The 13,525-nt window shown below is 41.9% G+C and overlaps 1 non-coding gene across 1 annotated transcript; it reads right to left on the reverse strand.

Moving 5' to 3' along the window:
• Positions 1–1,703: 1,703 nt before the first annotated feature.
• LOC141636446 (small nucleolar RNA R71) lies at positions 1,704–1,809 on the reverse strand. The gene has a single exon (XR_012541056.1). It is a non-coding gene; the product is annotated as a small nucleolar RNA R71 (small nucleolar RNA).
• Positions 1,810–13,525: the final 11,716 nt, after the last annotated feature.

Here is a 13,525-nt window from a genome sequence, read left to right on the forward strand (position 1 = left end):
CACTAAAGAAAAAGATTAGAATGGCCTCAAGGGAAAAATCCCTTATGGCTAAAAACAGAAAGAATTAAATAAATAAATAAATAGTTGCCTCTCCGGCAACGGCGCCAAAATTTGAAACGGTCGTTATGTACCAAAAATAAATACCTAAATATAACTAACAGAAGCTAGCGATAAGTAGGGTCGATCTCCACAGGGAGGCGGTTTACTATCTACTTGTCTATTCGGTCTGTCTATGGTCACAGTGGGGGTTTTAATTGTTTTAACTAAACTAAAGAGACTAAGGCAAGAGAAATCAAAACAAGAGAAAATAATGATGAAATACAGGGGTAAATCAGATAAAAGAGAGAAATATGCTAGGAATCGGTCTACCGTGGCAGCTACACTATGGGGTCAATTGAATCGATTAAATTATTGATAAGAAGAGCGAGGTCGTCACCTTTCGGTCCTTAAACCTACGATTATACCCTTTCGGTCTCTAATCACCCTAGGGTCTCCCTAACTTAGCTTTCGCCCTAATTAGGTATCACCTATTGTAATTAAGCAAGCCTTCCCTTCCAATGTTTCGATCCAGGTCTGGCGTAACTAATTAATCGGTCTCCTGCATGCATTCATTCAACCTAATCACAATTATATTGCTTAATACAATTCTTGTCGCAAAACTAATCTAATCATGTCGATCCTAACATATTGCTACCACGGTTTCCCTAGTCCTAACATATTAAAGGAATTAGCTACGCATGGCTCGAGATACTACACTAGCAATTGCTAATCTAATAACATAAGACATGACAACTAAATAGAGAAATAATAAAAGTAATAAAGAAACAAGGAAGAATAAAAGGGAAGAGAAAGTTACAGAGTAAGGATTCGGAAAAATAGGAGACAGAACGATCAGTAGAGGCCGCTACCGTGGGCGGGATTGGGTGTCTGATTAAAGGGCTTCAAATACGTACCTTCAACTCGTACTCAGAAACTTTGGATAGTGGACGACCTTATCCAGGGCGTACGAGAGTCATTCTAGAGAGAGGATGCTAAAGAGGGACGATTCCTTATCTTTACTACCTATGTCAAACACTCCTTTGTGCTTCATTTGACCGAGGTATAAAGTGTATTCAAAGGGGTTCCAAGCATCCCACAAATGCTTGGTGGCGACTCTGAACATATCTAATTTTTTCGAGACCCTTACCGAGACGAAACCGACTGATCTAAAATGATCCGGTCGAAAGCATTTTTACGACGCTGAGTGTGGCTTTGAAAAGACCATTGCACGTCCGCAGATCGACTGGGCTTACAGTTGGGCCGATGTCCACAAAACCAACTAGTAAAGATGCCGTATATTGCAAGTCATTCAGAGCCTAAACCATCTTCTATTCCCAAGGGTTTCAACCTCCAGACTGAGGATGGTAATACTTTTAAAATCCGTCCGTCTTATATCAATCTGGTGGAGAGAAATCTCTATAAAGGTGTGGCAGGTGAAGACCCGAGGAAGCATATGGAGGTCTTTACGGACTACTGTTCTACTATCCCCGCCACAAAGGGGGTAACTCAAGACAAGATTAAGGAGGTGCTGTTTCCTCTTTCTTTGACTGACTCAGCCAGGGAATGGCTGACTGACTTGGACCGTACAGCCGCGGGTATCGCGAATTGGGAGACTCTCGCGCTTGCTTTCTATAAAAGGTATTTCCCCCCACAGCGCACTAATCAGCTGAGGGCAAAGATTACTAGTTTCAAACAGGCACCTGATGAGGCTTTCTATGAAGCTTGGTGTCGGTTCAAGAGGTTGGTGAGGTCTCTTCCTCACCATAATTTTGATCCGTGGTTTTTGTCCAATCAGTTCTACAATGGGTTGTACGATGACCACAGAGCTATACTTGACGCCTCATCCAACGGAAGATTTTAAAAGAATACTGATGATGATAAGGGATGGGCCATTATTGAGGAGATGGCGACCCATTGTGCTGAATATGGGAACCCACGAGATGATATTCGAACAATTCACGCGGTTGACAAGGCAGTTGTGGCTCAGTTGGAAGCCATTAATGCCCGATTTGATAGATTAAAACTGCAACCTGCTGCAGATCAACAGACGGTTCATCCGTTGACTAGACAGGACACTGTCACATGTGAGAGGTGTGGGAGTAATGACGGTCATACTGCTATTGACTATCTTACGGAGAAAGAACAAGTCCTTGCTTTTCAACAGTATAGGCAAGGAGGAGGTTCTTATTATATCAAACAAGGGGCTATCTATCCCAATTTAAGGTGGACAAGTCAAAATGTGCTCAATCCCACTCCTCCACCATAGCAGCAACAGCCATATGTACCTCCTTATAAGATTCAACAAGGCTTTCAAAAGCCTCCTTCCTTTCCTCCTCCCAATCAAGGTGCGTCATCTTCAGGTAGGGTAAGTGAGCTATCTGAGTTGAAGACGATGTTTCAGTCTTTGATAAAGCAGTGGCAGCTAAGTGACCAAGAAAAAGACACATCTATTAAGTAACTTGAAACCCAAGTTGCCCAATTAGCCGCGAACCAGTCCATGAGGAAGCAGAGTCATTTGCCGTAACAAGCCGATAAGAATCCACATGAGACGGTAAATTTAATAAATCTGAGAAGCGATCGTTCATATGAGGGATCTGAGCTGTTGAATTCAGACCCAAGGAAAAGTATTACTGCTGATGAACGGGTTACTGTTGATGAAATCGACTCACAACGAAAAAAGTGCTCGATCGACAAGTTTCAGGGGGTTGATCGAGGAAAACATATGAAGAAATGACTCGATCGAGTGAAAATCTTGCTCGATCGAGTGAACAGGAAAATGAACAGCTCGATCGAGAAGTCCAAACCACTCGTTCGAGTAATATTGCTGAAGAAAGAGTTCGATCGAGTGGCATTTTTGCTCGATCAACTATTGTTGATAATGAAGACCTCGATCGAGAGCCTGCTAGTTATCGATCGAGTGAAATCTCTCCTGAAAGATCTCAATCGAGAGGTAAGAAGTCTCGATCGAGTGACAAAGAGCTTGATCCAGCCGACATGTTGGAAGAAAGAAACAAAGGGCTCGAGATACCTATTACCGTGCCCTTCCCGAGGCGATTACAGAACACGAAGGCCAATCAACAGTTAGGCAAATTTGCCGAGCTCCTGAAAAGCTTGCAAGTCACTGTTCCGTTCGCCGAGTTGCTGACACAGGTACCCTCTTACCTTAAATTTATGAAAGATATTTTATCACGTAAGAGGCACATTAATGATCATGAGACGGTAGCTTTGACCGAGGTAGGGACTGCCCTAGTTCAAAATAAGTTACCTCCTAAACAGTCAGATCCGGGTAGTTTCTCGATTCCGTGTCATATAGGTACCCACTTGATTGATAACACGTTATGCGATCTTGGCCCTAGCATGAGTGTCTTACCCCTGCCTCTTGCCAAGAGACTTGGTTTGACTAAATTTAATTGCACGAACATGACTATATAGAGGCCGACCGTAGTATAACACGGCCGTTAGGTGTCATTGAGGATATACCTGTTAATATCAGGGGATTCTTTATTCCTGTTGATTTTGTTGTGCTTGACATCCCCGAGGATACTCACACCCCTATTATTTTAGGGAGACCATTTTTATTCACTGCTCGTGTAGTGATAGACGTCGGGGGCAAGACATTGACTTTCCAGGTTGGGGACGAGGAATTGATTTTCCATCAGTCTAAGTCCCTAAGGGTTCCCATGCAAGCTCAGCCTTGCAATGCGCTTCCCTCCAATGACCCTCATATTGATACTCCAGACAAAAATGTGGAATTCTGTGCTGCCATTGTGACCTCTCCGCCTCAGATTGAGAGCAAAAAGGAGGAGAATTCGTCTGTTTTCCTTGCTGCAGGTATAGATGAAAATAATGCAGGAGTTGTCAACGGTCATTGTACAATTAAAATAAGTCAAAGTGGGGACGATAATGTCAAAGCTGATGAGAAACGAATAAGGACGAGAAAATTTCGTGCGTATGTGGACGTCAACTATTCTCCTCCTACTGATTCAAGTACAAGCTCCTGGAGAATGAAGAGGATGGTTAATGTTGCTGAAGCGACGTCCTCCAGTCAGAAGCCCTCCGAGGGGCTACTGATTTGTTTTGAGAAGTGAGCAGGGAATGCCCCATGTAACAAATTGTAGAAACTAATTTTTAATTTCCGTTGAATTTGTTTTATTACGTTTATTAGGACAACTAGAATTTAGACATTTTTAGCGTAGTTAGAAAGACTATAGACTGCTACTTTTTGTATTTGGTATATTGGGATATTTTTGCAATTGTTTTTATGCAGGTTTGGGGAATTTTTAACGCATATTGAAGACATACGCGAGGAAAAGCACTCGATCGAGTACTTTTTGTACTCGATCATGAGGATATTGTAGAAAAAGGGTTCGATCGAGGGTTTTGCAGCTGTTCGATCGAGTTGGCAAAATGAGGGAGTTCTCGATCGAGTATATTTCTACTCGATCGAGTGAATTGGAGCTGGAAGTCCTCAATCGAGTAATTTAGAATCACTCGATCGAGTGAAACTGTTCATAACACGCAGGAAGTGTCCCTTAAACTACCTATTTTCATTCCTTATTTCATTTCTTCTTCATTTTTTCGTCTTCATCATACTAGAACCCCCAAATCCTCTATAATCCTTTGCCCATTACCAAATCAAACACCTACAATTTATTCATTGCTAATTAATCGTTATTTTCCCTCTGATTATTGTTGATTTTTGCGGTCAATTTGAGTAGTTAGGGTTTGCGGTTTCTTGCTCGAAAATCGCCCAATTTGCTTTGTTGTTCGTCGATTAATTGCTTTTTTGTAGGTTTTTCTTATCAAGTAAGTAATTCCTTTACTTCATTATATTTTAATTGCATTAATTTTGTCTTTTATGATGTAATTTTGGAATTATGGTTTCGGGTAGACGAATTTGGTCGAAATTTTCGACTGTTTTTGCGATTCCCTGTCTACATTGTTGCACTTGATGATTATTGCCCTTACCTCACTGTTGTTTACATGTTTGTCTCGAATTTTTTTGAGAAAATTTCTGATTAGGGTTAATGACAGTCGATATTTTCGACTGAAGTTGGTTTTTTCTGCTGTTAATGCTTCATTTGATGTCTGATTACCCTTTACCCCGTCACTGATTATCTGCTTAATTCGAAAATTTGAGGTTAAACTTGGGAATTAAGGCTTGTTCAGTTGACAATTTTGACTGTTCGGGGAAATATGTAGTTGTTTACCTGTCAATTAATTATCGTTTCCCCTACCTTGCTTGATTAGGATGGACAGTAGCTCGATGCCTTCTTCCAGTTCGTCTATTAGGCCATCCTTATCTGAGATGGTGGTCCCTGCTGTCACCATCGTCTCCACTTCCGTTAGTACCGCAGCTGATGCCCTGTGTTCCTTGTTACTGCTGCTGGTACCGTTTCTGTTGTTGCTAGCTCTGTTTCAGCCTCTCCCTCCGTCACAGTCACTGTCGCTAGCTCTTCTTCCTCTATGGCGGTCTATGCTACTTCTTCTGTTACAAATACAGCCAGTACTTCAGGTACGGTGACCACCCCTGCTGCGTGGTCATCCGCAGTCACAGCTGCTTACCGTGCGGCTCTAGTTCCTCTTCCCGTCGGAGGACGGGCTTCTACTTCGGGTTCTAGAGGTCGGGGTCGTGCACGACCTACACTTGCTGCTGGCCGTGTTACCATCCGAGGGGACGACTCCCTCGATTTGCACCCCGACTACCCTAGATGTAATTTTAGTTAACGGTATTTATCACACTAGATTTTTTGCTTTAGCAGACTGTGACTTTCTCCTGACTCGTTTTTTTGTGCCGTTCGTCACTTGAGAGGCTTGGTTTCTACGAGCCGGTGTGTGAGATTCTGAGGGGTATGGGGATGGCTGGACTTGTGACCATAAGTGCCTACACTTTCAGGGAGCTGACCCTTGAGTTTTTCAGCTCCTTTACCTTCTCCTCCGTGGCACACGACGCTGGCCCTACTTGTGCTTCTGTGACTTTCCGGTTATACAACTGGACATTTTCTATGACTTTTGAGGAGTTTGGTATTCGACTTGGCCACTCCTTTAGCGGCGCCACTGCCGCCCCTAGGAAGGTCCTCCGTCAGCTTTAGCGGACTTTGGCACAGACCTCTTTCGAGGAGCGACGTCTCGCTCAGGTCCACCTTCCCCCTGCCCGTTACTTCCTGCGTTTGATGGGAAGTACTATTTTTGGCCGAAAGGAGCTGAACAACATCACTAACACCGACCTTTCTATTCTGGGCGGATACTTGAACATTAACAGCGAGGGCCCCTTTACCCTCAAAATTGCTTACTTGACCGCCCAGTACTTCCAGGCTGAGAGGGAGAAGACCACGGGCACCATTGTCTGTGGTTGCATAGCCACCTTCCTTGCTCATTCTCTCCTCTCTGCCTTACCTCATGACTTACCGTACATACCGGGAGATAGGTTCCTGGACCGGGCATCTATGTTGTCCATGACTTCGCTGACTTCTAACTACCGGACTTGGAAGATTAGTGGTTCCTTATCCGTCGACCTTCCTTGCCCACTGTCACATGAGGCATCTTACCACCACCGTTACCCATGTACCACCTATCGCTCCGACCACCTACTACCTTGATCACTTCTAGGAAGCGGCGTCGACTTGAGACCGGAGAGGGATCCACACCTTCTACGGGTGGCCAGACTTCCACGGCCACTCCTACCGCGATCCATACTCCTACTCCTACTCCTGCGCCCGACCAGGCACAGCCGGTTCTTCCGGCTAATTTTGTTTGTCCTTCACCCTTTGAGGCGTCTGCGGTAATGGACCAAGGACGTTGTGACAGTTTGTTGCTTGAGATGGCAGAGAGACAGGCTCGTATGGAGAGGGACGTAGCTCTCACTTTGTTCCATCTATACGAGTATCACATGAGGCGACAACGTCTGATCCCAGAGGGTTGGCCACACCCTTCCTTCTACCGGAACCCACTGAGGGGTACCTGGAGTCTGCTAGGGAGGAGGGGGCGAGGACGAGGGCCCAGTGGCGGCCGCAGCGAGAGCTCAGGAGGAGCAGAGGAGGAGGAGAGAGTAGGAGGCGGAACCGGACTACACTGTGACGGTGGAGGACGTGACAGAGGAGGTTGACGAGTAGCTACTGGTCTACTCACTTCCCCAGTATTCAGGCTGGTTTGGGGAAGTTCGTGTTTTGTATGTACATTCTCGCTCTTTTATTTTTTTTTTCTCTCTTTTTATTTTATTATTTTTCATTTATTGGTTGTATATTCTCGTTCCCCTGTATATATCTGCTGGTGTATGCTGGAGGACAATGAGGGCATTGTCCGTTTTGGTTTGGGGAGGGTTGCATTCACGTTTCTATTTTCAGCTTGCATTGTATTTATTTATTTATTTCATAAAAATTCAAAAATCCAAAAAAATTAGAAAATTTCAAAAATCAATAAAATATTTACATTTATTTTTGTATGTAGGTTGAGTCGGAACAGTTGATTTCCGTGATGATATTGCACTTTAACTTGTCATTTTACTTGAGCCTTGCACTTTCATTGACGGTTTTTAGCTGAGTCTTACGCATAATCTACGAGTTTTTGTTCAAATATAGCTGACTGTTTTGACTTGACCTATTAAGTCGGCAACCTACTTACAATTTCTGAGTTTTAGAGCCTTGTAACTGGTGACATTCATGACCGGTTTATATTGGAATTGAGAGTAGTACTCCTTGCATAGCATGTTCATCATTTTTGCACTTTTATGACATTCGATTTCTTGTCAAATGCATACATTCGGGTTTGTGGTCGGTGTCACATGCAGGGAGGTGCTTGCAAATTCCCCTTTTGTTACATTTTCACCCACTTAGCTCCACTTAAGCCAAATTTAGCCTTTTTGACTCATTAGCTACATCCAAAACTGAGCATGCCTAGTCAAGCTAGATTAGTATGTCTTTTGTGGTATGTTTTTCCATCTGCAAGTTTGTCCTGTGTGTATATTATTGGAGTTGGTGGAGGATGAAGGAAAGGAGAATGAGACTCAAAAAAAGAAAGAAAAAAAAGAGAAAAAAAACGTGAAAAGAAAAAAAAAATGAAAAAAATGAAAAAGAAGGCGAATCACGTAAGTCAGAGAAAAAGAAGAAGAAAAAAAGATTGAAAAAGTTATTAATTTGTTTTATTTTATTCATTAACACTGTATTAAAAAAAGGGAATTTTGTGACCGTCTCACTCCTCCGTTCTTATTCATACATTTTGAAGGAGATAGTGTAATTGGATGGTGAGTTGTGTGCCAAAATTTGACAGGGCACTCGTGTTTATTTTTCAGTCAGTTGAGATTCGGAGGGTCTCATATGGTTCTGTTTAGGAACTAGCTAGGCACTTTTACCTTCACATTTCCATAAATTGTTTTGCCTTTTCTCACCTGAACCTCACTATTCCTATACTATTTGTAAGCCCTCAGCTGTGTCGGATAATGTTGGTTGGAATGTGTGCATTTGTACTAGAATCGTCTTTCATTTTTGTTGCAAGCATGCTATGGAGGTCGCAATTTAGGTGAGTGACTGTTTCTCTTTCTCTCTTTTACATATAATTCACCCTTTGCTTCATAAGAGAAGAGTGACCACGTGAGAGTCCGATTTTGTTGCTCTTGCGAGGTCGATATGTCGGCTTTATTTCTGAACAACTCACAACTCGTTTGCGTATTGACTGTTATAGCTGTAACCGTTGGTTTTTGTTGCATTAAATTGGTTCAAGTAGACATGTTATAGCTAGCTCTGAGTTATCATTTCCGTTCTATTAGTTTGTGTTTAGTTTTTAGTTTACTCGAGGACGAGTAAAGGTTCGGTTTGGGCAGATTTGATACGTGCATTTTGTATAGTCTTTTTTGCCTATTTTTGCACGTATTTCCATATACTTTTATACTGTTTATATTGCATTATTCCCCGAAATGGATACTTTGGTTCGTCTTGTCTATTTTATAGGAATGAACGTGAAAGTAGTAGAATCGTGCCATTTTCATCCTGTTTTGCATGCATTTTGAGGAGACGGGATTTTCAGAGCGAGATACTGCATTAGGATGCGTGAAGGAATGGTCTACAAAGCAGTCGGCAACGAGTTTGGAGCTGTTTTGGAGGAAGAACACTCGATCGAAGACTTTTCTTAGTCGATCGAGTGGTTTCACAAGCTGAGGAGGTCGATCGAGTAATCTACTTTGCTCGATCGAAATGCTGGAATTCGAGGTTACTCGATCGAGTAATATTTAGACTCGATCGAGTGGTTTGCTTGCCGAAGTCCTCGATCGAGCTGTTTCAAACTACTCGATCGAGTGGATTAGGGTTTCACGGGCCTTAATTAGTCCGTGTTACTTATTTTAGTTTATGGACTTAGTTATTTTCTATTTAAGCGTGAGTTAATTAGGTCATTTATCATCTTCTTATCTATCTTTCACTGCTAAACACTCTTAATTACGCTGCTTTCTCTTTTCCCAAAATCATTCGCTGTAACTTTGCTTTTCGGGTTATATTGCTTGGATCTTGTAGTTCTTTACGCCGGAATTCTTACTATTGTAATATCTTTCTCCCCATTAATCTTAATGTTTCATTTATTTGCATTAATTCTCTTGTTCTCTTGTCATTAATTTCTGCCCTAGTTTCATTTATGCGATTTTATTATTATTACAATATGTTTGTTATTGGTTATTTCATTATATTCGATATTTACAATATTGATAGTATGAGTAGCTAATTTAATTCATGTTGAGACTAGGGGATCCATGGTAGAATTGTGACGATGTAGCAAATAAGTTAGACGACTTATTCGTGAGATCCTGTACTCATGGCAATTTAATTGTATTTACCGACTTAGTTGAGTGCACGCTTCTATGTTACCCTTTAATCTGGTTAAATTTAATGCTGGATCGAAAGATTGGACTAAATAGACCTGCTATGAACAGTAGACTATCCTGACGAGGACGGAAGTTAAGTTAGTGGAAATCTAGGATATAAAGTGGACCGGGAGGACCCTTCAACATCCGTCTCACAATGAGTTATCTAGCCTATTTGCAGTTAAGTCATTAGGCTACCGTAGTGAACCGAAATCCCGACATGTTCTCTCTTTATTGATATTCTTATTCTTGTTTCCTGCGCTTACTGCTCTTATTTATTTCTCTTTTCCTTAAGCCTTTTAGTTTAGAAAACCAAATTTACAACACCCATATTGTGACCGAATAGACGGACCTTTTACAGATATTTTGCCTCCCTGTGGAGATCGACCCGACTTCCCTAGCTATATAGTTAGTTTAGTTGGTTATTTTTTATAGGTATACGAATGCCCTGTCAGTTCCCAAGGCTGGTATGTCGTTGTTGATTGGAGAATGGGATGTGGAGCGTGCTATTGATGATGGTGAGCGAGTTTTCTTACTGGTTGCCAATGAAAATTCGACTTATAATGTTGTTTTGCAGGAACATGGTCGAGTTGATAAACTCCTTGCTGAGTTTAGTGATGTATTTCCCGATGATTTGCCGATTGGTTTGCCTCCTATTCGGGGCATTGAACATCAAATTGACCTTATTTCGGGCTCATCTCTTCCGAATAAGGCTGCCTATCATTGTAATCCCGAAGAGACAAAGGAGCTCCAAAAGAAAATCGATGAATTGATAGCTACGGGCTATGTTCGTGAAATTATAAGTCCTTGTGCTGTACCTGTGCTACTTGTGCCAAAGAAGGATGGGTCGTGGAGGATGTGTGTTGATAGTCATGCCGTGAACAATATAACAATCAAATACCGCTTCCCAATTCCAAGACTGGACGATATGCCTGATGAGCTTCATGATTCGGTTATCTTCTCAAAAATCGACCTTAGAAGTGGTTACCATTAGATTCGGATGCGTGAAGGTGATGAATGGAAGACGTCTTTCAAAACGAATGATGCGTTGTATGAATGGACCATCATGCCATTCGGTCTTACTAATGCTCCAAGTACCTTTATGAGATTGATGAATGAGGTACTTAAATATTTCTTGGGTAGATTTGTTGTGGCTTATCTTGATGATATCTTGGTGTATAACGGGAGTGTTGATGATCATTTTGAACATTTGAAGCAAGTGTTCGAAACATTGCGAAATCAGAAACTTTATGGGAAGCGTGAGAAGTGCTCTGTTCTTGTGGAGAGCGTGGTTTTCTTGGGATACATGGTGTCAAAGGATGGTGTCTCGGTTGATCAATCAAAGATTAAGGCAATTCGATCTTGGCCGGAACCTAAAACCGTTAGTGAGGTACGATCTTTTCATGGGCGTGCTTCGTTTTATCGTCGATTTATTCGAGATTTCAGTACCATTACTAGCCCTATTACGGAGTGTTTGAAGAAGGGATGTTTTATTTGGAGCGGGGTTGCTAAGCAAGCTTTTGAAATGATTAAGGATCGGTTGTGTACCGCTCCTATCTTGGCTTTACCCAACTTTACTCAACCTTTCGAGGTCGAGTGTGATGTTAGTGGCGTGGGAATGGGGGTGGTTTTCATTCAAGGGAAACGACCTATTGCCTACTTTTCGGAGAAATTGGGTGGAGCTCGATTGAATTATTGCACTTATGATAAAGATTTTTATGCTATTGTTCGGGCTCTTGATCATTGCAGTCACTATTTTCGTCTGAACCATTTTATATTGCATTCCGATCATGAATCTTTGAAGTATATTAATGGGCAGCAGAAGTTGAGTCCAAGGCACGCAAAATGGGTTGAGTTTTTACAATCATTTCACTTTTCATCCAAATATAAATATGGGAAGAGTAATGTTGTAGTCGATACCTTATCTCGTCGTTAAACCTTGCATGTCCACACTTGATGTTCGTCTCTTGGGCTTTCAAACATTGAAGGATTAATATGGTAAAGATGGAGACTTTGGTGCAATATATCTTGAGTGAAAATCAGGAGCTAAGGGAGAGTATTTGATTCATGACAATTTTCTTTTTAAAGGAAATCGACTTTGTGTTCCTAAGCATCCTATTCGGGAACTACTTGTAAGGGAGGCTCACGGTGGAGGGCTCGGTGGCCATTTCGGGGTGGCGAAGACGGTGGAGGTCTTGAAGGAGCATTTATTATGGCTACGATTGCAAAAGGATGTTCACAACATCGTGGGTAAGTGTGTTACTTCTCAAGTTTCGAAAAGCAAGTTCAAACCGGGCGAATATACTCCTTTACCAATTCCGGCCAGACCTTGGGACGATGTCTCAATGGACTTCATTGTTGCTTTGCCATGCACTCAATGTGGTAAGGATACTATCATGGTGGTGGTTGATCGTTTCTCAAAGATGGCTCAATTTGTTGCTTGCCATAAAACCGATGATGCTTCTAATGTGGCTGATTTGTACTATCGGGAATTTGTGCGATTACATGGCATTCCAAAAACTATTGTGTCGGATCGGGATTCTAAGTTCTTGAGCTACTTTTGGAATAAATTATGGAGGAAAGTGGGTACTAATTTGCTGTTTAGTACTTCTCATCATCCTCAAACGGATGGACAAACCGAAGTCACAAAGCGAACCTTGGGTACTTTGTTGCGTGGTCTTGTGAGCAAGACACAAAAGGATTGGGATCTGAAACTTTCTCATGCCGAGTTTGCTTATAATGGATCACCTACTTATGCTACTAATCATTCTCCTTTTGAAATTGTATACGGTTTAAATCCCTATCTCCCTTTGGATTTAATTTCGTTACCTAAAGATGAATTGGTGCATAAAGATGCCGAATCAAAGTTGAAAGCGATGTTGAAGCTCCATGAGCAAGTCCGGGTCAGAATTAAGGCCGTGAATGCTACCTATCAATGCAAGTCCAATAAGAATAGAAAGCCGAGGGTGTTCGAAATTGGAGACTTGGTTTGGGTGCATTTGAGGAAGGAACGATTCCCGAGCAAGAGCAAGAATAAGCTCATGCTTGGCGCTGAGGGTCCTTACAAAATCGTGGATAGGGTCAACAACAATGCTTACAAGGTTGAACTTCCCGATGATTATGGTATTCACGCTACATTTAATGTGGGTGATCTCTCTCCTTACTTGGATGATGATGGCCTAGCTGAATTGAGGTCAATTCTTTTTCAAGGGGGAGGGGATGATGCGATCCAAGCTAGTAACTCGGAGTTGGTTGATGAGCTGGTTATGAACACTTGTGGTGATGGTTCGATGAGCTTGGTTCATAGTCCTTATTCTATGGGCTTTAATCGTTCTTCCTATGTGAATTTGCTAAGTATGGATCAAGGAGCAACCTTGGGCTGATTGTGGCACGCATTCCAAGGGAAGGACGGTCCAAGTTAGACGTTTTATTTAACATTTTAGATTATGTCTGTTAAAATAAGATCTTAAGTTTATCTAGTGTTTAATTATTGCATTTAACTTAAGACTTTTCATTCCTAGCTTTAATGTTGTAATCAAATGAAGAGTGATTGCTCAACTCTTCACATCTTGGACTGTTGGACGGCTCAAATCAGGCTATATAATGCCTTGTTTGATTATGAATAAAATCATCTCAGAAATT

The sequence above is a fragment of the Silene latifolia genome, chromosome Y, assembly GCF_048544455.1.
Source record: "Silene latifolia isolate original U9 population chromosome Y, ASM4854445v1, whole genome shotgun sequence".
NCBI lineage: Eukaryota > Viridiplantae > Streptophyta > Magnoliopsida > Caryophyllales > Caryophyllaceae > Silene > Silene latifolia.